The sequence below is a fragment of the Kogia breviceps genome, chromosome 2 (assembly GCF_026419965.1).
Source record: "Kogia breviceps isolate mKogBre1 chromosome 2, mKogBre1 haplotype 1, whole genome shotgun sequence".
NCBI classification, from domain to species: domain Eukaryota; kingdom Metazoa; phylum Chordata; class Mammalia; order Artiodactyla; family Physeteridae; genus Kogia; species Kogia breviceps.
Window position 1 is genome coordinate 101,401,811 of NC_081311.1, and position 26,475 is coordinate 101,428,285.

Below are 26,475 nucleotides of genomic sequence, written 5' to 3' on the forward strand. Positions count from 1 at the left end.
GTCCAGAGCCTGTGCTCCGCAACGGGAGAGGCCACGGCAGTGAGAGGCCCGCGTAACGCAATAAATAAATAAATAAAAATAAAAATGGAGAACAGATTAGCTGTTGTCAGGGGTTCAAGAGGGGATGGGAGCAACAGGGAAATAGGTGTGGCCATAAAAGGAAAACATGAGGGTCCCATATGGTGATAGAAATGTTTTGTGTCTTGACTGTATCAATATCAACTGATACTGTGATTTTATACCATTTTTTATGAGATGATTTCATTGGGGGAAACTGGGTAAAAATACACTGGAATCTCTCTATATTACTTAGTATAACTTCATATGAATGTATAGTTCTCCAGAAATAACAAAGTTTAAAAAACAGAGAAATTATTGATTTTTGTATGAAGATACTTTTGCTTCTTTTCAAATGTCCTGAAATCAGAGTGTTTTTGTGAATAGCAATTAAGGTTTGATTAAATTTGTAAAGGGAAGTAAACATATTAAAGCTAATCAGTTACTCCTGGCCTCTGAGTCACATGGTATTTTATCTTCTGATCGTAAAAAATAAATGTCTGATTTAATTCTAAATTGTATTTAAAAAGACAAGTTCCATAAAATACTGGTATATTTTAGTAGACAATTAAGCATACTGAAGATTTCTTATTTACAAAGTAAACTGGTGGTGGCTTGGTTACAGTTAATAAGGGGAACCTGATGCTATATTCACTGTTTTTAAATTTAATACATTATATATATTATATATACACGTATATTTAGTATATACACTAAGGTTAAAAAAAGGGAATTTTTCTAAGGCTCTTTTTTTTTTTTTAATTGAATTCAGGTTTAATGATTACAGGCACCGTGCCCCCGCTTCCCCCACCCAGGCAGCAGCAGGTGGTGCAGGGGCTGGGGCGTATGCCCCCAGCAGCGAGGACAGCAGTCCCAAGAGTGATTTTTCAGAACATAAAAAAGCACCAGGGGCAGGCGGTGGTGCCCCCCCGAAAACACACCAAATTTCAAGACTTTATGTATATCTCTGTGCCCCAGGGGGGAGGAGAGGGACACCTGACAGCATCCTGAAGGGGAGCCCCACGCAGCCCCAAGCCATCCTGCCTCTTCAGCCACTTTATTAGCTCAGACAACATCGCACTACAGGCACCCACTGTCGCCGCCGCTGCTGCCCCCCGCCCTCCCTGCAGTCCGGGCGGCTGGCTTGGCCATCCGAGTGTCCATGGGGCTCCAAGGTCCCCGGCCCCACCCGCCCTCAGCTGTGGTCAGACTCCGCCGCCGCCGCCTCACGAAGCCACTTGAAGAAAGCTGTGGCAGATTTAAGGGCCACACCCTCGCCCTGCTGTTCAGCGGGGTCCTTGCTACTCTCCCCACTATAGAGGGCGCGCTCCTTCTCCGCGTTCTCCTCGTCCAGCGCGTCAAAGAACAGCCGAAGCACGCTGGGGGGCTGTTCTGAGGTCACTACAAGGGCCTGGAGGGCACAGAGCGCTTGTAGCAGTTTCGCTCGCGCTTTCAGCAGCGCGACATCCACTCGGAGAGGAGCCTCAAAGATAACTGCAGACCAGCAGACCGTCCTCGCGAGAGCTCGAACCAGTGCGTGCCGGATTCTGCCTGCTGCTCATTCACGCCAGCCTCTATCTAGTCAAACCCCCGCTGGTTACTGCTGCAGCTTCTCTAGCTGCTGGCTCAGCTCCTCAGAGGACAGCAACCTCTGGCCAGGGGCTCCTGACTCCTCTCCCAAGGTATGCTGCGCCTTCTGCGCAGTGACAAAGGCACCGACACCCTGGCCTTCAGGTAAGAATTCCTTCCAGCTGAGTCCAGCCTCTCGCCGCAGCGTCCCCACCTTCTTGGGACCCGTGCTTTTGCATAGGAGCCCCAGGATCTCCAGCAACAGGGAAGCAGCTTTGCCCAGGGGTCTCAGAGGTTTTGTAATCTCCCTGAACAGCTCCCCCAGGGGCACCCCACCTTCACGCAGAATGGGCGCTACCAGTTCTGCTAGGTAGAGCCACACATAAGGGATGTCAAGTTCCATGTCTTCAGCCAATTCCAGGATTTCACAGAGCCCTTGGTAGTACTGAGCAATGGAGAGGTGCCTGGCACACAGCAGCTGGTGCAGCAGTCGCCCCACGTGCTCACGGGCAATGGCGCTGCGCTCCGGTGTGGACTCGATGCCGTGCCGCACAAAGATGAAAAGCAGCGAGGGCGAGGCCAGCTCCTGCGCGCACTGAACCGCCTCCTTCATGTCACTGAGATGGAGGTATTCCTCAGTGATGGCCCTGGATGGCTTCTCCAGCTCCTCTTCAGAGAGCTCAGCCTTCGGGGACCTACAGGGGGCGGGGCGGCTTCTCGCTTCACGGCGTCCTTGCCCGCGGTCGCGATCCTCCGTGAGGCTATAGCTGCCTTGCGCAGCCCCTCAGGCTGAGGGGGCCGCTCTCCACTCCGCTCCTCCACCTCCTTGCTGAAGCTCCGCTTGGTGGCGGGTGTCCGTGCGCAATCAAGCCGATCACCGCGGTCACCTCCCCGTGCACTCCGCTCTAGGCGGTCTCCCCGGTCCCCAGCTCTCTGACCTCGTTCCCGGCTCAAGCTGCTCCTCTGTACCACACGTCTGTTATCTGTGCTTTCTGCAGGTACCTGCTTGTTGAAGGGCTGAGAAGCGATTCAAGGGACCCGTAGCTGCCCGAGCAGCTTCTGATGCTGCATCGGAGGGCTTGGCTCCTGAGCCTCCACGGCTACCCTTGCCCCAGCTCAATCGCCCTCCAGGTGCAAACAGCCGGTTTGGAGCCAGGCTTCATGATCTTAGTGAGTCGTGAGGTGTCAACAGGGCGGCTGCCCTTGCTCATGGGCACTGTGTTCCAGCCACCATCGCGGCTGATGGGTGGGCCTGGAGGGCCACCCCGACGCTGTCGCTGCCCTTGGCCATTAACTGCTGCACTTTTATGTGCCCCCGATGCTCCTCCATCGCAGCCTCCTTGTGGATTTGGTCAATCGTCTTGGGACCCTGGTCCCCTCGACGCGGCACCCAATTGCTCCATCGCAGATCCGGCGTGCCTTGCAGCAGAAAGCGGATTCAGGATGAAGTCTTCTTTTCCTTAATGATTTTTTCCATCTGGTTGAAATACTGACCCATCCGGGGCTTGGCCTTTTCAAAGTCCAGGTCTTTGCCAGTGGTGGTGGGCACAAGGCAAAGACATTCGAGGGACTCTTCATCGTGGTTCTTAAGCAGCTTAACCACACAGCCGTGCGTGACTGCCTCTGTTGACATCTTCAGCTTGAACGACTCCCGGATAAACTTGATATCCCCTAAAGGGCGGCCGCCGGGCTATGTCTCGAGCCTCTTCCAGCTCTTTCTTCAGGCGTCCCCGTCCCTCTGCCGTAGCAGCTTCACCCACATCTCTTTTTGCTTCCTCTCAAAAACCTCATCATCATCTTTGTCTTTTCCAAACTCCTTCTGACATCGATGTAACAACAGTTTTCGCAAGTTCACAGTCACCGTTGGCTTTTCCGTGGTGGGCACTCTCAGCGCCATGAGGCAGCAGCACATGTTGGCATAGGCCACGGAGAAGTTGGGTTCTGAAATGGCCTTCTCGCAGATGAGGTCAATGACCCCTCTGAGGCGTTCCTCGGTGGCGACGGCTAGCTGCGTCACCTGCTTCATCAGCTGCTGGAACATCTGGGGTGTCGGCTTATTCAGGATGGAGCGCACCCTGCGGAACAGGTCCTAGGTTTTGCTGCCATCAGCGTCCTCCTCCCCTCGGTCCTTATCAGCTGCTGTCCTCTTGCTACTGGGTTTCCAGGCCTTCTCTGCTTTGTTCAGCTTTATATCTCAGGTCACTGACACCGTGGCAGTGATCTCGCGTGGTTCCTTTCGGGGGCCCTGCTGAGATGGCCGGGGGTCCCAGACCAGCCTGAGGCCCTCGGGGCAGCTCCCCACCTGGCCCACCCCTCGGGGGCCCACGGCTGCTGAGGGCAGGTCGGCCAAGGTTGGCAAAGGACGGAGTGAAGTCTGGGCCACAATTTACGCCTTGAAGTCTAGCGGGATCCAGTGGCCGCAATGGTGTTTTATTGGCCTTACCCAACACCACATCACTGATATGGGGCAGTCCCTCTGGCTTCTGCATACGGGCGAGGATGAAGTGAAAGCCAAGCGGGAACTCATGGCCATAACGCTTTCTCTCCTCAAGGTTTAGACGCTTCCACTGATCCGACTTATATTCATACTTCTGTTCCCCCGGCTGGATGTCCTCAGCATTTTGAATCTTGGCTTCCTTTGAGTCCCAGGTCTCGTCTGCTTCCTCAGGTCGCGGGGGCACACTGCTGCCCTCGGGCCCTGGGCTGGGATTGCTGCCTACAGGAGGCTGATTTTCTACCTCTGGTACTCCTGGGTGCACCTCCTTGAAGGCATCTAGAAGGTCTCCTACAGCCTCCTTCTTACTGAGCTCCTTAATTTTCCGTCTCCTCTTTGGCACAGATACTGCCACTTGGGTGGCTGATGCCACCTCCAAATTCTGGGACAGGGGGGCTGGGACAGGGGTGCTCTCTAGGGGGAGCGGTGCCTCTCCTCCCTCCTCACCCTCAGCTTCTCCTTCCTCTTCCTCTTCTTCCTCTTCCTCCATGCCCTCCTCCTGAGCAGCGGAAGCAGCCGGAGGAGCCGCAGCTGAAGTGGCAGAAAGGACAGTGCAGGGAGCCACCGATGCTGTAGCCTCCTTGGCCTGCTCCTCTGGTTCACTGACTGGGCTTAAGTCCACAGCCGGTGGCCAGGGGGCTCCGTTGAGCGGATCTGTAGGGCTTGCACCCGGATAGAAGCTTGGGGCTCCCGGCTGCACAGGATACTGCTGTGTGGGGACAACATATGTGGAATGCCCCTGTCCAGGGATGTCGTAGGCCCCCTGGGAGGCTGGGTAGGAGATCTGGGAAGGGATCATCATTACTTGGCATCCAGCAGGGTAGACACGGGCAGCTGGGCCAGGGCGGGCGGGGGCTGCACTCTGCACTTGGGAGGCTGCGCTGCTCGGGGGCTGGGCCCGGCTAGGGTGGAAGTGCTGGCAGGGCTGAGAAGGCGTATTCATTTGTGGCGCTTGAGACGTACTGAACATCACTGGTGCTGTCTGCCCCGGGGGAAACGCTGGCTGTGGGAGTCCAGGGGATGGGGCAGGTGGGGGGCCTGTGGGCTGTGGTGCCACACCAGGGTCCCCCCAGCACCCCCCCCAGTTAAGAATAAATCCACGGTGCGGCCTACAGGTTCTGGGCATCCGAGGGCCTTCAGTCTCCTTCAGTCCGCCCGGCTGAGCCCCACACAGCCAAACAGACGTAGTCCACAACCACTTCCGGCTCCCCGCATGCACCCCGCTCGGCGGCCACCGCTTCTCCTTTTTTTTTTTAAACTTAATGGAGCTAGATGAGGCACTGGCTCTCTCTGAGGTGGGTTTGAAAGTGGCTACCCTGTATCTGAAATTGATCTATGTACCTCAGTTTACACATCAACAACCAACAGAGCCCTTGCTCAGCAAATATAACATTGTAATTCTAATAGAATAAAATGTTTATCCAATAACTGAGCAAACATCTTCCTCCAACACAAGGACTTTGAAATGCATCTTATTTCACACAGAAGGTATGGACGATATTTAGCATAGGGGACATACAAATCAGTCTCCAGCTTCCTAGCTTCTTACTTTGTATTACACATAGGAAATGAACATACCACCACCGCCCCACAGATACCAACAAGTACAGTCGTCCTGCCAAGGACACGAATGTTAAGATCGTTATTTCTAGGATTGCCAGGTTCACTTCTCTCCTGTGTTACTAAGTGCTCCTATTATCTGTCCTCCAATGTTCCCTATTTCTGGGGATTATATAACTTTTCCTATGGTCCCTCATTCTCTGCATTTTGCGTCTTGCTCATTTTTATAACTATTACCAAGTGTATTACTAAAATATAAATTTTATGTAACTAAATATTGGTACTTCTAATGTGAAATTAATTTTTTTAAAAAAGAATGCACTCATATCCCTGAATCTGCAGACTGAGATAATGATGAAGAGATAATTCTCTTGTTAGATAAAAGAAATCACTGGAGTATAGACAGCTACTAGACAACTGATTGTTAATAGGTGTATCTGAAAAAATATATTCTAACTCCATTTAGTGTAGCACTAGTTAAGCAAAGCTAGCCAGTTATCTGTTTGTCAAGACTCCTCAGAACTTTTAATATAATTATATGTAGACTGAATCTCTAATAGAGGGGTATGAGTTGCTGAAGATTCTAAAGTTCATTTGAACCCTTGCTTTTCACACTATACACTCTAGGTGCTATGAGCTGAATGCTAATTTCAGAAGCAGTGACTAAGTAAAAAGCTGCCACATCTAAATCCTCAAGAATTCTCATTGTAGAGTTGTGCGCCAGGATGACAGGAATGATCAGATGAGTACAAAATGAGAAGACACTGAGGTTAGCAGCTCAAAAGTTAGGTCCTTCTAAAAAAGGGTTGCTGTCAAAATAACAATATGCAAAGTTTCAGATGGTATAATTATCGTGTGATACACAGTTCCAAGAATCCAGTGAAAGCACCTTCCCAGGATAGCCAAAGAATACATGAAACTAGAATCATTTGTAGCATAGATTCCTTGACAACAGAAGGCTGTGCAGAGTTAAGTGTGAAAGCTAACACAAACTTTTAACTCTTTATTCCTAATTCATTTTGTCTTTCTATTTGAATCACTATCAATCACTAGAAAAGCATTTAGATGAAAATTCTCCATAGCTACTCAAGGAAATATTTCCCTTATTTGGGTCACTGAAAATTGGAGAAAGTGATGGTGAGAATTAACCGGTGTGGAAACCCAAAACAACTACACTTGAAAGGGGACCTCATCATGGCACCTTTATAAGCTCCTTGGAAATATCATGAAAATCAGAAATTTTGAAATTAAATTTTAAAGATAATTAGAAAAAATAGAATTTTTCATAAATTTGCCAAGGCTACTCAATATAGAAAGGATGTCTGTGCAACAAATGGTACTGGAAAATATTGAAAATATACAAAACTTAGGCTTAGGATATAGAAAATCACAAATAATATTGTTTCTACCATAAAAATGAAAACAAATCTGATAGAGTCAAGCTTATAAATTTTAAACCCCACTGAAGAACTAAAGATATTAAGAAATATAAATGAACTAAAACCCAGAAACTGATGAGCTCCCCCTTGAAGGAATGAAGAGACCCATGGCTGCTTTCATCCTGAGTAGGATAACAGATGGAAGAGAAATCTGCTATTGATGGGAGTTAGGAGAAACCAGATAAACTTTTTACAAATTTTTAAAGGTTGAGTATGCTGGTGTGTTTGTTCAGAATCCCCAGGAGCCCCAGCTACAAAGAGAGTCTGTACCACCTGCCAACTTCTTGTCATGGCCCTTCATTGAATCATCACCTGTAAGTAGTGGGTCAGAGAAAGAGAGCTGAGAGAGAATCCCCCCAAAGTATGTGAGCAGCAGGGACCACTAAAGCTAAGGGCAGGGGACAGAAAGCCCCTGACACTCTCTGTGAAGCACTATAGAGAGCTGGGAAGGAATTACCCCGAGGAGCATATATACAGCGTTTCCTAAACTGTGAATAAAAGCAAGAGAACTAAGGTGCACATAGCCACTCCAAACCTTCACTGAATATACTGTAACAGCCCTCTAATGCTAGGGGCAGGGAAGAAGGGCAGATAATAACACTTAAGGCACAGAAAAGCTGAGAATTGGACTAGGGAGCAAAGATCTCTTCACAGTGACTCAAAATGCTGTCAGCTGGGCTGCAGAGCAGGGCATCTGAGGCCAACCATGTTTCCAAACACTGGCAGTTGGAATAAAGCAAAGGAAATCTCCAGGGCCCCCACAGTGCTCAGAGTCTAAGCCCTGCTGAAGGGAAGGTATTACTTCTGGCCTAAAAATCACTTAGGGGTTCTGGTTCCAGCAAACATGGAGCAAGCACACTCCAGCCAACCTCTCTCACTGAATACAAACATACATCCTGGATGCACAGAACTACTGTCTAAGGACTCTGAAAAGTGAAGGATAGCAGGTATATTAGAGAAGGAGATTAGAAGTTTTTTTACTGAAGCAGTAGTGAGTTTACTATTTTTCCCCCTCTGGTACCACCTGGCCTGGACTCAGTGACAGCCCCAACACTCAGAGGTGCACAACAGAAGTGGACAGGAAAAGCTCCAGGAATAGCTCTCTTCCTAGCCCAAGGAGCAGGAAAGGGAGTCCATAGGATCAGAAACAGTGGGAGTATGTAATATTTAGTTGTTTTCTATTTTCCATTTCCACCTTCCCTAGCCTCAGGCAATTCTGCACTGATGACAGGAGCAGAAGGCACTCACATGGCAGGGTAGGTATCTAAAACTCTAAGGGAGGGGAACCTTCTTTCTTTTCAGAGGATCTGCAATAACAAGAGGGAGAGAAAAAAATTCCACTGCTTTTTTTCTTCCTATCTCTGACTGCTTAACTCCAGATGCAGAGGCAAATGTAGGAAATGCACGGAAGAGAAGGAATACTAAAGCCTCAGCTTTCTGGATGGAGTATCAGAAAGAAGGCTCCAGGCAGGTAAAAAAAAAAAAAAGTTAGAGAGATCACACAAAGAAGGCAGACCAAATGAGCAATGTGTATGAACTCCTATGCTTATCCCTGAGCTGCACACTTATATTTTACTAATATATTTGGTAATAGCTCCAAAATGAGACTGACCTCTGAGCAGTGCATACACAGAACAAGTCCAAATAGTACTGTGAACACTATGAAAAGTGAACTGACGTTAGAACCTCAGCACACAGAAGGCAGGTCACAACTTGAGGCCTGAACCCAGCCTAGTCAATTGCCAGTTAAAATAAACATACAAAAACATCAACATTCTCCTTCATATGAAAATAAGACCAAGAGTCTCATGATTCAAAATGTCCAAGATATAGTCCAAAATTATTCAGCATAGAAAGAACTAGGAAAATCTCAACTCATGAGAAAAAATAGACAGTCAACAGACAGCAATCCCTAGAAGACACAGCCGTATTATTATTTTTTTAAAAAAGACTTCACAAGGGAAGTATAACCGTTCATTAAAAAAAAAAAAAGCAAACTCTTGAGATGAGTGGCAAGATGGACTATCTCAAGTAAGAAATCAATGATACAATGAATAAGTAAAATTTTTAAACTAAAAACAGAAAATCCAAAGTAAAATATTCACTGGATTGACTCAAAAGCACAATAGAGATGACCAAGAAAGAATCAATAAATGTAAAAATACTCAAGAGAAATTATCCAGTCTGTTTGAGAAAGAGGAAAAAACTAACAGAGACTCAATAGACCTACGGGATAATATCAAAACTTTTAGCATTCATACAACCATAGTCTCAGAAGGATAGAAGTAAAAGTGTATTGCAAAAAAAGAAGAAAATTGAAGAGATGGGTTCAAGACAGTGGAATAGAAGGACGTGTGCTCACTCCCTCTTGCAAGAGCACCGAGTCACAACTAACTGCTGAACAGTCATTGACAGGAAGACACTGGAACTCACCAAAAAAGATACCCCACATTCAAAGACAAAGGAGAAGCCATAATGAGATGGTAAGAGGGGCACAATCACAAAATCAATTCCTGTACTGGTGGGTGGGTGACTCACAAACCAGAACACTTATACCACAGAAGTCCACCCACCGGAGGGAAGGTTCTGAGCCCCACATCAGGCTTCCCAACCTGAGGGTCTGGCAATGGGAGGAGGAATTCCTAGAGAATCAGACTTTGAAGGCTAGCGAGATTTGATTACAGGACTTCAACAGGACTGGGGGAAACAGAGACTCCACTCTTGGAGGGCACACACAGAGTAGTGTGTGCATCGACCCAGGGGAAGGAGCAGTGACCCCATGGGAGACTGAACCAGACCTACCTGCTAGTATGGGAGGGTCTCATGCAGAGGCAGTGGGTGGCTGTGGCTCACCATGAGGACACGGCAACAGAAGTTCTGGGAAGTACTCCTTGGCGTGAGCCCTCCCAGAGTCCGCCATTAGCCCCACCAAAGAGCCCTGGTAGGCTCCAGTGTTGGGTTGCCTCAGGCCAAACAACCAACAGGGAGGAAACCCAGCCTCACCCATCAGCAGACAAGTGGATTAAAGTTTTACTGAGCTCTGCCCACCAGAGCAACAACCAGCTCTACCCACCACCAGACCCTCCCATCAGGAAGCTTGCACAAGCCTCTTAAATAGCCTCATCCACCAGAGGGCAGACAGCAGAAGCAAGAAGAACTACAGTCCTGCAGCCTGTGGAACAAAAACTGCATTCACAGAAAGGTAGACAAGATGAAAAGGCAGAGGGCTATACACCAGATGACGGAATAAGAAAAAACCCCAGAAAAACAACTAAATGAAGCAGAGATAGGCAACGTTCTAGAAAAAGAATTCAGAATAATGATAGTGAAGATGATCCAGGACCTCGGAAAAAGAATGGCGGCAAAGATCGAGAAGATGCAAGAAATGTTTAACAAAGACCTAGAAGAATTAAAGAACAAACAAACAGAGATGAACGATACAATAACTAAAATGAAAAACACACTAGAAGGAATCAATAGCAGAATAACTGAGGTAGAAGAACAGATAAGTGACCTGGAAGACAGAATGGTGGAATTCACTGCAGTGGAACAGAATAAAGAAAAAAGAACGAAAAGAAATGAAGACAGCCTAAGAGACCTCTGGGACAACATTAAACGCAACAACATTCGCATTATAGGGGTCCCAGAAGAAGAAGAGAGAGACAGAGGTCCCAAGAAAATATTTGAAGAGATTATAGTCGAAAACTTCTCTAACCTGGGAAAGGAAATAGCCACCCAAGTCCAGGAAGCGCAGAGAGTCCCAGGCAGGATAAACCCAAGGAGAAACAAGCCAAGACACAAAGTAATCAAATTGACAAAAATAAAAGACAAAGAAAAATTATTGAAAGCAACAAGGGAAAAATGACAAATAACACACAAGGGAACTCCCATAAGGTTAACAGCTGATTTCTCAGAAGAAACTCTATAAGCCAGAAGGGAGTGGCACAATATATTTAAAGTGATAAAAGGGAAGAAACTATAACCAAGAATACTCGACCCAGCAAGGATCTCATTCAGATTCGAGAGAGAAATCAAAAGTTTTACAGACAAGCAAAAGCTAATAAATTCAGCACCACCAAACCAGCTCTACAACAAATGCTAAGGAACTTCTCTAAGTGGGAAACACAAGAGAAGAAAAGGACCTACAAAAACAAACCCATAACAATTAAGAAAATGGTAATGGGAACATACATACCAAAAATTACCTTAAACGTGAATGGATTAAATGCTCCAACCAAAAGATACAAGCCCGCTGAATGGATGCAAAAACAAGACCCATATATATGCTGTCTACAAGAGACCCACTTCAGACCTAGGAACACATACAGACTGCAAGTGAGGGGATGGAAAAAGATATTCCATGAAAATGGAAATCAAAAGAAAGCTGGAATAGCAATACTCAGATAAAATTATACTTTAAAATAAAGAAAGTTACAAGAGACAAGGAAGGAAACTACATAATGATCAACGGATCAATCCAAGAAGAAGATATAACAATTATAAATTATATATGCCCCCAACATAGGAGCACCTCAATACATAAGGCAACTACTAACAGCTATAAAAGAGGAAATCGACAGTAACACAGTAATAGTGGAGGACTTTAACATCTCACTTACACTAATGGACAGATCATCCAGACAGAAAATTAACAAGGAAACCCAAGCTTTAAATGACATAATAGACTAGATAGATTTAATATTTATACAACATTGATATTTATAGGACATTCCATCCAAAAACAGCAGATTACATTTCTTCTCAAGTGCACATGGAACATTCTCCAGGATAGATCACACCTTGGGTCAGAAATCAAGCCTTGGTAAAATTAAGAAAATTGAAATCATATCAAGCATCTTTTCTGACCATAGTGCTATGAGATTAGAAATCAACAGGGAAAAAACCATAAAAAACACAAACACATAGAGGCTAAACAATACGCTACTAAATAACCAAGAGATCACTGAAGAAATCAAAGAGGAAATCAGAAAATACCTAGAGACAAATGACAACGAAAACATGATGATCTATGGAATGCAGCAAAAGCAGTTCTAAGAGGGAAGTTTATAGCAATACAAGCCTACCTCAAGAAACAAGAAAAATCTCAAATAAACAACCTAACCTTACACCTAAAGGAATAGAGAAAGAAGAACAAACAAAACCCAGAGTTAGTAGAAGGAAAGAAATCATAAAGATCAGAACAGAAATAAATGAAATAGAAACAAAGAAAACAATAGCAAAGATCAATAAAACTAAAACCTAGTTCTTTGAGAAGATAAACAAAATTGATAAACCTTTAGCTAGACTAATCAAGAAAAAGAAGGAGAGGACTCAAATCAATAAAATTAGAATTGAAAAAGGAGAAGTTACAATGGACACTGAAGAAATACAAAGCAACATAAGAGACTACTATAAGCAGCTCCATGCCAATAAAATGGACAACCTGGAAGAAATGGACAAATTCTTAGAAAGGTATAACCTTCTAAGACTGAATAAGGAAGAAATAGAAAATATGAACAGATCAATCACAAGTTATGAAATTGAAACTGTGATTTAAAATCTTGCAATAAACAAAAGTTCAGAACCAGATGGCTTCACAGGTAAATTCTATCAAACATTTAGAATGGGAGAAAATATTTGCAAATGAATCAACAAAGGATTACTCTCCAAAAATATAAACAGCTCATGCAGCTCAACATTAAAAAAGCAAACAACCCAATTAAAAAATGGGCCTAAGACCTAAATAGACATTTCTCCAAAGAAGACATACAGATGGCCAAGAAGCACATGAAAAGCTGCTCAAAATCACTAATTACTAGAGAAATGCAAATCAAAACTACAATGGGTTATCACCTCACACCAGTTAGAATGGGCATCATCAGAAAATCTACAAACAACAAATGCTGGAGAGGGTGTAGAGAAAAGGGAACCCTCTTGAACTGCTGGGGGTAATGTAAACTGATACAGTCACTATGGAGAACAGTATGGAGGTTCCTTAGGAAACTAAAAATAGAATTACCATGTCACCCAGCAATCCCACTACTGGGCATATACCCAGAGAAATCCATAATTCAAAAAGACACATACACCCCAATGTTCATTGCAGCACTATTTACAATAGCCAGATCATGGAAGCAACCTAAATGCCCATCGACAGACGAATGGCTAATGAAGATGTGGTACATATATACAATGGAGTATTACTCAGCCATAAAAAGGAATGAAATTGGGTCATTTGTAGAGATGTGGATGGATCTAGAGACTGTCATACAGAGTGAAGTAAGTCAGAAAGAGAAAGACAAATATCGTATATTAATGCATATATGTGGTACCTAGAAAAATGGTACAGATGAACTGGTTTGCAGGGCAGAAATTGAGACACAGATGCAGAGAACAAACATATGGACACCAAAGCGGGAAAGTGGTGGTGGGAGAGGGGGTGGGTGGTGGTGGGATGCATTGGGAGAGTAGGATTGACATGTATACACTAATATATAGATAGATAGATAGATAGAGAGATAGATAGATAGATAGATAGATAAAATAGATAACTAAAAAGGACCTGCTGTATAAAAACAAAATAAAATTCAAAACTTCCATAAAAATATTGAAGAAATGATTTGATGAAAGACACAAACTTACTGATTCAAGAAGCTCAGTGAACCTCAACAGGATAATTTCAAAAATATCTATGCCCAGGCATATCATTATCACAGTGCAGGAAACTAAAGACAATACAAAGCAACCAGATTCACAAACAAAACAACCAGAGAACTAAATTGAGGAACAACAAATCTAATGATGGCAAACTTCTTATCAGAAATCCTGGAAGCCTGAAGGAAGTGGAACATCATTTTGACAGTCCTGCAACAAAACAACTACCAACAAATATTTAGAAATAAAAATTTGAACAAGTTTCATTTCATTAGCACGAAACCCGAGAAAGTAGAGTCATATTAACAATAAGATGTTCAAGAGCTCTACGCTGACAACCATAAAATACTGCTGAGAGATATTAACAAAGATGTAAATAAATGGAGATTTATATCATGTTTAAGGATTAAAAGCCTCAATACTGTTATGCTATCACTTCTACACACATTTATCTAAAGATTCAATACTATTATAAAACAAATCACAAGGGGTATTTTGAGGAAACTGATTAGCAGACTCTAATGTGGACAGGAAATTTAAAGGGACTTAGAATAATAAAAATACCCTGAAAATGGACAAAGCTGAAAGATCTACACTATTTTATCTTAAAGTTTATGACAAATTCACAATATTCAGACAATGCAATATTTGCAAAGGATAGAGAAATCTATCAGAAAGAACAGAAGTGAGTCCAAGAATAGACCTGTACGTATAGAGGCAAATGGTATGCAACAAAGGCAACAAAGAAACTAAATAAAAGAAGTAAAGTCATTTAAAAAAATGATAACAAAATATGTGGATATCTGTATTTTTAAAAATGAATCTTAACACCTAACTCATACCACTGACAAGGATTAAGTCCCAGGGCATTATGGATCTAAGCATAAAAACAAAAGCTTCTAGAGGACAAGTCAAAATAATATTGTTGTCAACATATGGTAGGCAAAGATTTTTAGAACACAGAAAACACTAATTGTGAAAAAAATACAATTTCATCAATATTAAAATGTCTCTGCTTATGAAAAGACAACATTATTCAAAATGAAAAGGCAAACCAAGAATGGAAAAAATCTACAACACATATTTTGACAAGAGACTTTTGTTAAAAATATATAATGCAACTCTATAGGAAAACTAGTTACTTCTCTCAAATAGACAAACGAATATAATAGCCATAAATGAACAATAGGTAGATGAAAAGTGCTCAACATCTTTCATCATCAAGGAAATGAAGATTAAATCACATGAGTCTTTCACCTGTTTGGTTAAATTTATTCGTAGGTATAATATTTTATTCCTTTTGATGTGATTTTATTTTGTTTTATTTATTTATTTATTTATTTTGTGTTACGCAGGCTTTTTTTGCATTACATGAGCTTTGCGGCACATGGGATCTTCCCAGACCGGGGCACGAACCCGTGTCCCCTGCATCGGCAGGTGGACTCTCAACCACTGCGCCACCAGGGAAGCCCTTGATGTGATTTTGAACAGGATTGTTTTCTTGCTTTTTCTGACAATTAATTGTGTATAGAAAAGCAACAGATTTCTGTATATTAATTTTGTATCCCGCAACTTTACTGAATTCATTTATATGTTACAATAGTTTTTCGGTGGAGACTTTAGGGTTTTCTACATATAGTATAATGTCATCTGCAAACAGTGACAATTTACTTCTTCCTTTGAGAAATCACTGTACACTACCGGTGGGAATGTAAACTGGTGCAGCCACTATGGAAAACAGTATGGAGGTCCCTCAAAAAACTAAAAATAGAACTACCATATGATCCAGCCATCCCATTCCTGGGCATGTATCTAAAGAAAATGAAAACACTAATTTAAAAAGTTACATGCACCTCAATGTTTACAGCAGCATTATTTACAATAACCAAGATGTGGAAGCAACCTAAGGGTCCACTGATGAATGAATGGATGAAGAGATGTGGTATATATATATATACACAATGGAATATTACTCAGCGATAAAAAATAATGAAATTCTGCCACTTGCAACAATGTGGATGAACCTGGAGAGTATTATGCTAACTGAAGTAAATCAGACAAAGAAAAATTCTGCATGTCACTTATATGTGGAATCTAAAAACAAACAAACAAATGTAATAACAAAACAGAAACAGACAGATATAGAGAACAAACTAGTGATTACTAGTGGGGAGAGGGGATGAAGGAAGGGCAAGATAGAGTATGGGATTAAGAGATACAAACTACTATGTATAAAATAAATAAGCAACAAGGATATATTATACAACACAGGGAAATACAGCCATTATTTTACTTTATTTGATTTATTTTTTAACTAATTAATTAATTAATTTTTATTTTTTGGCTGTGTCAGGTCTTAGTTGTGACATGCGGGCTCTTTGTTGCAGCATGAGGGCTCCTCTCTAGTTGCAGCATGTGGGTTTCTCTCTAGTTGTGGCATGCGGGTTTTTCTCTGTCTAGTTGTGGTATGTGGGCTCCAGAGCACTGGATTCTGTAGTTTGTGGCACACGGGCTCTCTAGTTGAGGCGCCTGGGCTTAGTTGCCCCACAGCATGTGGGATCTTAGTTCCCTGACAAGGCATCGAACCCACGTCCCCTGCATTGGAAGGCGGATTCTTTACCACTGGACCACCAGGGAAGTCCCACAGCCATTATTTTATAGTAACTTTAAATGGAGTATAATCCATAAAATATTGATTCACTATGTTGTACACCTGATGCTAATATAATATTGTAAATCAACTACACTTCATATCCATTACAAGGGCTAAAATTTAAAAGACTAACAGTTCTAAATATTGGCAAGGATGTCAATCGACCAAAATTCTCATATATCAGTGGGTGGAAGTGTAAAATAGAGCAGCTACTTTGGAAAACGCAATGGCCATTTCTTATATAAAGTTAAACATACATTTATCATAAGGTCCAACAATTCCACTCCTATGTATTTATTCAAGAAAAATAAAAGCATATGCCCATAATAATGACTTGCACATGAATGTTCATAGTAGCTTAATTCATAATAGCTAAAAACTAGAAACCACCCAAAAGTTTACAACAGGAGGATAAAGTATATGTATTCACACAATGAACTACTACTCAGCAATGTAAAGTAATGAACTATTAATACATACATACATAACTGAATCTCAAAAACATACTCTGAGTTTAGACGTGAACGAGTATGTACTTCAGATTCATTCATATGAAGTCCATAACCAGTAAAACTAATATGGCCAGTTCAATGCAATCCCTATTAAAATCTCAGCTGGCCTTTTTTTTTTTTTTTTTTTTTTATAAAAAGTTAGCAAATTGACCCTAAAATTCATATCAAAATGCAGAAGTCCTAGAATAGTCAAAGCAATCTTGAAAAAGAAGAATGAGGGTTGGAAGATACACAATTCCCAATTTCAAAACTTACTGCACAGTAGCTCTTGCATTACTTGATTACTCCAGTAATCTAGACAGCATTGTACTGGCCGAAGGACAGACATACAGATCAATGGAATAGAACTGAAAGTCCATGCTAATGGGTATAGTGTTTCTTTTGGGGATGACACCTGAAACTAACACAACATGGTAAATCAACTATACTTACTGCAATAAAACTTTTTTAAAAAGTCAGGCAGGGATGATGTTCGCACAGCTCTTTGAATCTACTAAAAACACTGAATTGTCCACTTTAAAAGGGTGAATGTTATGCTATGTGAATTATATGTCAATAAAGCTGTTATTAAAAACATCAAAAAGAAAAAAGAACCGAAAGTCCAAAACGAACCTCCACATTCATGTCAAATGATTTTCAACAAGGGTGCAAAACAATTCAATGGGGGAAAGAATAATCTTTTCAACGAATGGTGATATGACAACTGGATAGCCACATGCAAAAGAATTAAGTTGGACCCCCTTCTCAAACAACACATACCAACAAAAAAAAACTCAAAATGGATCACAGACCTAAATGTAAGAGCTAGAACTAGCTCTTAGAAGAAAATCTTTACGGCCTTGGGTTAGGCAAAACCTTCTTAGATATGACACCAAAAGTGACAAAAGAAAAAAATAGAGTTCTTCAAAATCAAAACCTTTGTGTTTTAAAGGGCACTGTGCACAAAGAAAGGGAAAGAACCTAACAGAATGGGAGAAAGCATTTGCAAATCATGTATCTAATAATGGACTGACAGGTCCACAAGAAGAATTGTACAAGAATTTCACAGCTGCCTTATTTGTAACAGACCAAATTGAAACAATCAATATATCTGTCAAAAGGAAACTGGATAAACAAATTGTGATATATTTATACAATGAAACACCATTCGACTATTAAAAAAAACCCAGAACACAAGGAAAACCTACTCAAACACACAATACATGAAGAATCTCAAAATCATTATGCTGAAGGAAAGAAGCCAGACACAAAAGAATATATACTGTATGATAGCATATATATAAAATTCAGGAACATGCAACTAATACACGAAATATCTGAGGTGTATCAATGGTTGTTTCTGCAAGAGTCGGGGTGGGGGGTGACTGAGAAGGGTTAAGAAGGAAGTTTCTGTGATAATAAAAATAATCTATATTTTCAGTATTCCTATTTGGAGTTTTGGTTTCACAGGGGAATACATCTTTGTAAACTTATCAAATTGGACAATTATGATATATGTTTCACTGTATGTAAATTTCACTTCAAATTTTTTAAGTACAAGAAGGGGAAGGGCCTTGCTTCACGGTGTCCTACACCTCCCTGTACCCTTTTCTTTTCATTTTAAAATAAAATTATTTTATTTTTATTTATTTTGGGGTGCATTGGGTCTTTGTTGCTATGCACAGGTTTTCTCTAGTTGCAGCGAGCAGGGGCTACTCTTCATTGCGGTGCGCAGGCCTCTCATTGCAGTGGCTTCTCTTGTTGTGGAGCATGGGCTTCAGTAGCTGTGGCTCGTGGGCTCTAGAGTGCAAGCTCAGTAGTTGTAGCGCACGGGCTTAGCTGCTCCGCAGCATGTGGGATCTTCCAGGACCAGGGCTCGAACCCGTGTCCCCGACATTGGCAGGCGGATTCACTGCGCCACCAGGCAAGGCCCCTGTCCCCTTTTCAAACACAAAACACAGAGGCAAAGACGGCCATTCCAGCCACGTGAGGGACTATGGAACTCTTTGTGCCTAAGTAATTAAACAGTCTTCTAAAACTCCCACCTTATTTGAAACTGGAACAAATTCTGAATAGTTCCCAAGTTTCCTGGTAGAATAGTGTCTCTCATCTCTAGTATCTGACTTGCAATAAAAGGAAGGTATAGATTTTAACCTAAATCTTCTGTGGACTAGACCTGAGGTTAGCAAGAGGTGAACTGGTGATTAAGAATACTCTCTTCAGGAACACTATTTCTACTTGAAAGAACCCTAGGAAAATCTTAGAGGCTCTAGACTGATCCAACTTTTAAAACATAGCCATGTAATCTACAACATTATTCTTAAGATTTCTCTGGCAATTCCTAGAATTTTATGTCTTTCTATCATGTCTGTTGCAATAAAAAAAAAAAAGGGTGCTTAATTTACTATCTCAGTTTATGTTAACTTTTGCTCAACAGAAGTAAAGGCTTTTTAGCTATCTATTCTCCATTTTTCCCTTCACAGTTTATGGCCCTGGTGTCATGTGGAGACATGACTTAACTATGCCCTGATCATAAAAACAACTTATATTTTCTAATAGTTTCCTCTGAGAAATCTAATATTTTCTTCTAATTTCTCCTATCTTCTCTTCTGGTATTACAGATTTGATTTATTTTTTATTTTTGTAATTTTTTAACTTTACTGAGGAACAACTGATATCTACTTAAAATGTACAGTGTGATGATTTGATATATATATTTACATTTGATACATTATACAAAATCAAGATAATGAACACATCCGTCACCTCACATAGTTAACTTTATTTTTTTTACTGAAGTATAGTTGCTGTACAATATTATATAAGTTACAGGTGTACAATATAGTAACTCACATTGTTAAAGGTTATACCTTATTTGTAGTTATTATAAAATGTTGGCTATATTCCCTGTGTTGTACAACATATCCTTGTAGCTTATTTTATACTTAATAGTTTATATATCTTACACCCTTACCCCATATTTATTTTATTTTATTTTATTTTATTTTTTTTGTGGTACGCAGGCCTCTCACTGCTGTGGCCTCTCCCGTTGCAGAGCACAGCCTCCAGACGCGCAGGCTCAGCGGCCATGGATCACGGGCCCAGCCGCTCCGCGGCATGTGGGATCCTCCCGGACCGGGGTACGAACCCGCGTCCCCTGCATTGGCAGGCGGACTCCCAACCACTGCGCCATCAGGGAAGCCCCATATTTATTTTTTAATTTCAAAATTTTCATTTACATTTACTTAATATTGTTAATAATAAAATATTTTAAAAATTCAGAAAATATTTCAGAAATACAAGATGTCACCTTAACTTTATCCAAATTTTTTACACATTTTATATTTGCTTCATTAAAAAATTAAATGAGTGGATATAATTTTAGATCTTCCCTCTCCGCAGAAGTATTCATTATGCTCAACTCGGTGTGTGCTGTTCCTATACATATGAGATTTCTTCTACTTGTATATCAATAATCAATGCAGTGTTTTTGAGATTTGTCCATGTTGATACATGCAGATATAGTTCATTTTAATTGCTTCATATTATTTTACCGTTTGAAGAAGTCATTTGCCTCATCTAATCTCCTCCTGCAGGACTTTGAGACAGTTTTGACTTTTTAATTATCAGAAACAGTGCTAAAGTGTGTATCTTGACATGAGTCTCTTTGCATATATGTTAGAGTTTCTCTAGGTTCAAAGCACTGAAGTAGAATTCCTAGATCGCAGGCTGTGTTGCATGTTCTTCTTTCTAGGTAACACGAAATGGGCTTCCTAAATGTTTACATCAGTTATACTACTACCAAATATACAGAAGAGTTCCAGTCTTGCCTACGGGCATTTTCAGACTTCTAAAATTGTTTCAAAATAGATAGGCATGAGATGCTATCCCAGTGATGTTTTCATCTATATTCTACATTTTTCTGAACAAGAAAAATTTAAATGTTTATGGTCATGGTATTTTCCTATTGGTTTGCCTTGCAAATCTCTTATACCAGCCAGGAGCTCACTCTTTCACTTTGCTAATGATCTCTTTTTCTTTTATTTTTTTTTTTGAACAAAGGTTTTTATTCCTAACGTACTAAGATTTATCAATCTTTCTCTTTATTCCTTGTACATTTTATCTTCCTTCATTTTTTCCCTTTATTTTTAAAAATAAAATCCTCCCCTATTTCAATATTATAAGATTTCCTTATATTCCAAAAATATTAAAACATTGCTTTCAGTTTTTGATTCGTTCAAAATTTACTTCTGTGCATTGTACCTGGTAGCAATGAAATTGTGTAATTTACTCTATAAATTGTCACAGTAGCCTTTTAAAATTGTCCATTCTTTCCTCACTGAATTGTAATTCTACTTCCATTATAGATTCCTATTTACATGTGGCCTACTCAAGGCTCTCCATTCTGTTCTCCTGGTTTATTTGGATATCTCTGCCCAACACCACACAGATTAAATTGCTTTAGCTTTATGATAAATCTTCATGTGTGATAGGATACAACACCTCCTGTTATCTTTCCTTAAAATTATATCATCTATACTTAAACCTACATTTTTGGGACTTCCCTGGTGATTCAGTGGTTAAGAATCTGCCTGCCATTGCAGGGGACATGGGTTCGAGCCCTGATCTGGGAAGATCCCACATGCCGTGGAGCAACTAAGCCCATGCACCACAACTACTGAACCTGTGCTCTAGAGCACACGAGCCACAACTACTGAGCCTGTGCACTACGACTGCTGAAGCCCCCGTGAGCCTAAGGCCTGTGCTCTGCAACAACAGAAGCCACTGCAATGAGAAGCCCGTGCACTGCAACAAGGAGTAGGCCCCGCTCGCCACAGCTAGAGAAAGCCCACGCGCAGCAACAGACCCAACACAGCCAAAAATAAATAAATTTTAAAAATAAATTGATTAAAAACCCCCTACATTTTAAATATTAATATTAGATTAGCTTTTTGTATTCTTTGAAAACCCCTCTGGGATTCTGATTAGAATTACATGGAATATATAAATCACTTTGGGGTAAGTGGATACATTTATGGTACTAAGTCTTCCCTTCCAAGAATATATGGCCCATCTCTCCACTAATTTATCTCTCCTCTTTTATACTCTTTAACAATTGCTCCATCAATATCTTACGTATTCCTTTTTGGATTTATTCTTAGATGCCTTTTAAAAAAACTATTTTAAGTACTGTCTTTTAAAACTACCCTAAGAGTTGATGGTGGATATGTAGGATCTATTAACTTTTGTATATTCATCTTATTCCCAGCAATCTTCTAAAAGTTTGTCTAAAGTTTCTATTTAGACAATCATTATTTGCAAATAATACAAACTGCTTTTCCCCCAACCCTTACATCACTTACTTATCGTATGCTAGTTAGGACCAGAAGTATAATAATAAATAGCAGCAGTGATAGGCGGCATCCTGGTCTGGTTATGGATTTTAAAAGGAAAGCTTCTACCATTTCACCATTAAGCGCAATTTTTACTAAAGATTCTCCATGGACACCTTTTATCAATTTAAGAAAACATCGTTTTGTTCTTGGCTGACTACATTTTAAAAAAAATTATTGTGAATTGGTATTGAATTTTATCAAACGTTTTACTCTGTATCTGTTGAGTTTTTGTTCTGTGTTTAATCTATAACTGCTGTCAATTATTTTAATCGAGTTTCTTTTTAAAAAAATATTTATTTACTTATTTGGCTGCACCGGGTCTTAGTTGCAGCACACAGGATCTTCGTTGCTGTGTGTGGGATCTTTAGCTGTGGCACGTGGGATCTTAGTTGCGGCATGTGGCATCTATTTTCCCTGACCAGTGATTGAACCTGGGTCCCCTGCATTGGGAGCACGGAGTCTTAACCACTGGACCACCAGGGAAGCCCCCTTGATTTTCTAATGTCAAGCAATCATTGCATTCCTGGAATAAATCCCACTTTAAATAAGCCTCATAAAAGTGAGTTGGCACCTAGCAACCAGCTCTTGGTTTCAAATACCCTTGTATTTGAAATACATTAAATAAAACCATTAAATAAAACCAGTGCTCCTTAGAGAAATGGCAATTCTAATACTGTGGGAGGGAAATATACAAGATGAGCCTGAAGTATCTTGTAAAACTAGAAAGTAAGAAAGTGCTAAGAAGAAAGAGAAAAGAAAAGAAAAGGAAAAAAAAGAACAGGCAAGGCAAGAAAAGGAAAACAAACAAAAACAATGATGATAGTGTGTGAGAGGGACAAGATTGCCAACTAAAAGGGCTCCTAATGGCCAAAGCTGAACAAATAGAGCAGCAAAATTACGTAGTTTATGTTGGTTTATAACCCGAAGTATAAAAGTAAATATCAATGCACTCATAGTAACATAAATGATTGAATAAATAAACAGGAAAGAACAAACAAATCTCCCACGTGGAAGAATTCAAAATAATTTACATAGATACTGCACGCTCAGGAGGAAGAACATGACTGTACACTCTTTAAGCGTGGGCCATGCAGAGTGACTTCCTTCCAAAGAGGATGGTATGGAAGGGGGTGGTGGGAGAGACACTTCACAGTGGAAACCTGACAGATACTACCTCAGCCACGTGATCAAGGTTCACCTAAATAATGATGAGTTATAGTGATAATATGCAACCTTGATACGATGTGATAAAAATGGCACTTTAACTTGTGGTCTCCCTCCCCTGAATCTATCCCAGTCTAATCATGAGAAAAACAGCAGACAAATCTCACTGAGACAAATGTCCCAAAATAGCTAACCAGGACTCCTCAAAACTGTCAAGGTCAGCAAAAACAGGGAAGTCTCAGAATCCGCCACAACCAAGAAGAGCGTAAGGAGACAAGATGAGAAAATGTAATGGTTATCCTGGATAGGATCCTGACACAGAGCAAGGACATGAGGTGAAACGATGGAAATGGGAACAATGAATGGACTTTACTTAATAATAATGTATTGATATTGGTTCCTTAGTTGTGACAAATGTACCATACAACAATAAGACATTAATAATTGGGAAACTGGGTATGAGGCATACAGGAAATCTCTCTACTGTCTGTGCAACTGTTTGGTAAATGTATAACTTTTCTCAAATGAAAAGTTTAGCTTTTATTTTTTAAACAGTGAGTTGGGGATACTTGTTTCATCTTCTTTCAGCACCAATTTGTATAAAATATTATCTCCTTCACTATAGGTTTGGTTGAATTCCTCTGTAAAATCATCAGAGCCTGGCAGCTTTCAGGGGAGGAGGGGTTAAAAAACTTTTTATCATGAAACATTTTAAACATTTATAAAAGTAGAAAAATGTATAATAAACAGTCAACTTCAACAGTTATCAAATATAGCCAATTTTGATTCATCTACACCTCCAGCTATTCTCCTCTTTCAGTATTATTTGAAGTAAACCCAGACATCACAGTACTTCACTGGCAAATATTTCTCTGTATATCTCTAAAGTATGAACTCTTTTGAAACACATGACCATAATATCAAGTTTATATGTACATATTGACAATAATTCTTAATGTCAATACCCAGTTAGTGGTCACAGTCTAATTATCTTATATGCATATGTGGATAAATTCGTGTTGCTGAAAACTGCACTATTTTTTCATTTTGTACTTCATTGGTTTCTGTTTTTTATTTCATTATTTCTTTCCTCTTCTCTCTTTATGTTTACTATTCTTTATTGCTGCTTGGGTTGAATGATTAATTTAAAATCTTTTCTTTTCCTATTACATACATTTAAAGGTGTATATCTCACCATAAGTTTTGATTTAATTACACTGCCTAAGTTTGTGTAAATGGAGTGTTTTCATTTTCATTCAGCTTAAATATTTTTAATTTCTCTTACAATTTATTTGCTTAAAAGTGAATAAAATATATATATCAGAATCACTTTGCTGTACACATAAAACTAACACAATATTGTAAATCAACTGTACTTCAAAAAAAATTTTAAGCAAATAACAAAATATTTTATTAAAAATTTCAAAGTTATTCTGTTTTGAGGGGTTATTATTGATTTCTGGTATTATTGACTGTGAACAGAGATCATGAAAAGTATGACATTGATGTATTTGTGCAATAAGTATTTTATAGTATAAATTTTATGAAAGCAATGACTTCATTTTATTCTCTCTTGGATAAGCTGAACAGATAAATGAACAAAATAATATGCAGGGCCTATTTCCAAAATTTAGCACATATACAGAAACATGTCCTGAAGTTTGGCACCTACCATTCTAAACTCTTAGAAAGACATGTCTACTTGGCTTTTTAACTTATGAAGTTGGCTGTTGTGAACAAGAGAAAAACACCCCTGGTTCTATTTCCAGAGATGTATTATGGATATATTTCAGCTAATGATAAACATTGTAAATGGTGTGTTGTCCAAGATACTTCTCTTCTTTGGATGATACTTTAAACTCAACTGCTATGACCGCTGCTAACATCAATATATTAACACAAGGAGACAAGTCCAAGTTTCCCATGAGACTATAACCAAGTTTTTCCCAAATCAATTGATTTACATACACTAATAAAAAATGATCAGAAAGAGAAATTAAGAAAATAATCCAATTACATCAAAAATAATAAAATACCTAAGAACAAGTTTAACCAAATGTAACTCTAAGACAATGATGACAGAAATTGAAGAAAAACCAAATAAATGGAAAGACATTCTGTGCTCATGGCTTGGAAGAGTTAATATTGTTAAAATGTACATACTACCCAAAGCAATCTACACATTCAATGCAATTTCCATTAAAATCCCAATGGTATTTTTCATAGAAATAGAACAAGCAATCCTAAAATATGTATGAAACCACAAAAAAAAATGTGAATAGCCAAAGCAATCTTGAGAAAGAAGAACAAAGCTGGACATATCATGCTTCCTGATTTCAAACCGTATTACAAAACTATAGTAATCAAAAAAGTATGGTGTTGGCATAAAAACAGACACATAGATCAATGGAACAGAATAGAGAGCCTAGAAATATAGCCACACATATATGGTCACTTAATCCATGACAAAGGAGGCGAGAATATACAATGAGGAAAAAACAGTCTCTTTAATAAATGGTGTTGGGAAAACTAGACAGTCACAAGCAAAAGAATGAAATTGGACCACTATCTGATACTATACACAAAAATTAACTCAAAATGGATTAAAGACTTGAACATAAGACATGAAAACATAAAACTCACAGAAGAAAACACAGGCAGTAAGCTACTTGAGATCAATCTTGGTGATGATTTTTTGGATTTGACACCAAAAGCAAAGGCAACAAAAGGAAAAATAAATAAAGGGGACTACATCAAACTAAACAGCCTCTGCACAGCAAAGGAAACCATCAACAAAATTAAAAAGTAACCTACTAAATGGGAGAAAATATTTGCAATCATATATGTTAAGGAGTTAACATGCAAAATACGTAAAGAACTCGTATAAGTCAGCAGCAAAACAAACAAACAATCCAATTCAGAAATAGGCAGAAAATGTGAATACAGGCATAGCTTGTTTTTTTGTGCTTACTTTACTGTATTTCATATTTGTGTTTTT

At 40.2% G+C, this 26,475-nt stretch overlaps 1 protein-coding gene and 1 pseudogene across 8 annotated transcripts in view; both read right to left on the reverse strand.

The window, feature by feature from the left end:
- Window positions 1-26,475, reverse strand: part of NCKAP5 (NCK associated protein 5) — a 1,012,185-nt gene that overhangs the window by 564,211 nt on the left and 421,499 nt on the right. The window lies entirely within an intron of this gene.
- On the reverse strand, window positions 1,253-5,246 carry LOC131751640 (eukaryotic translation initiation factor 4 gamma 1 pseudogene; annotated as a pseudogene).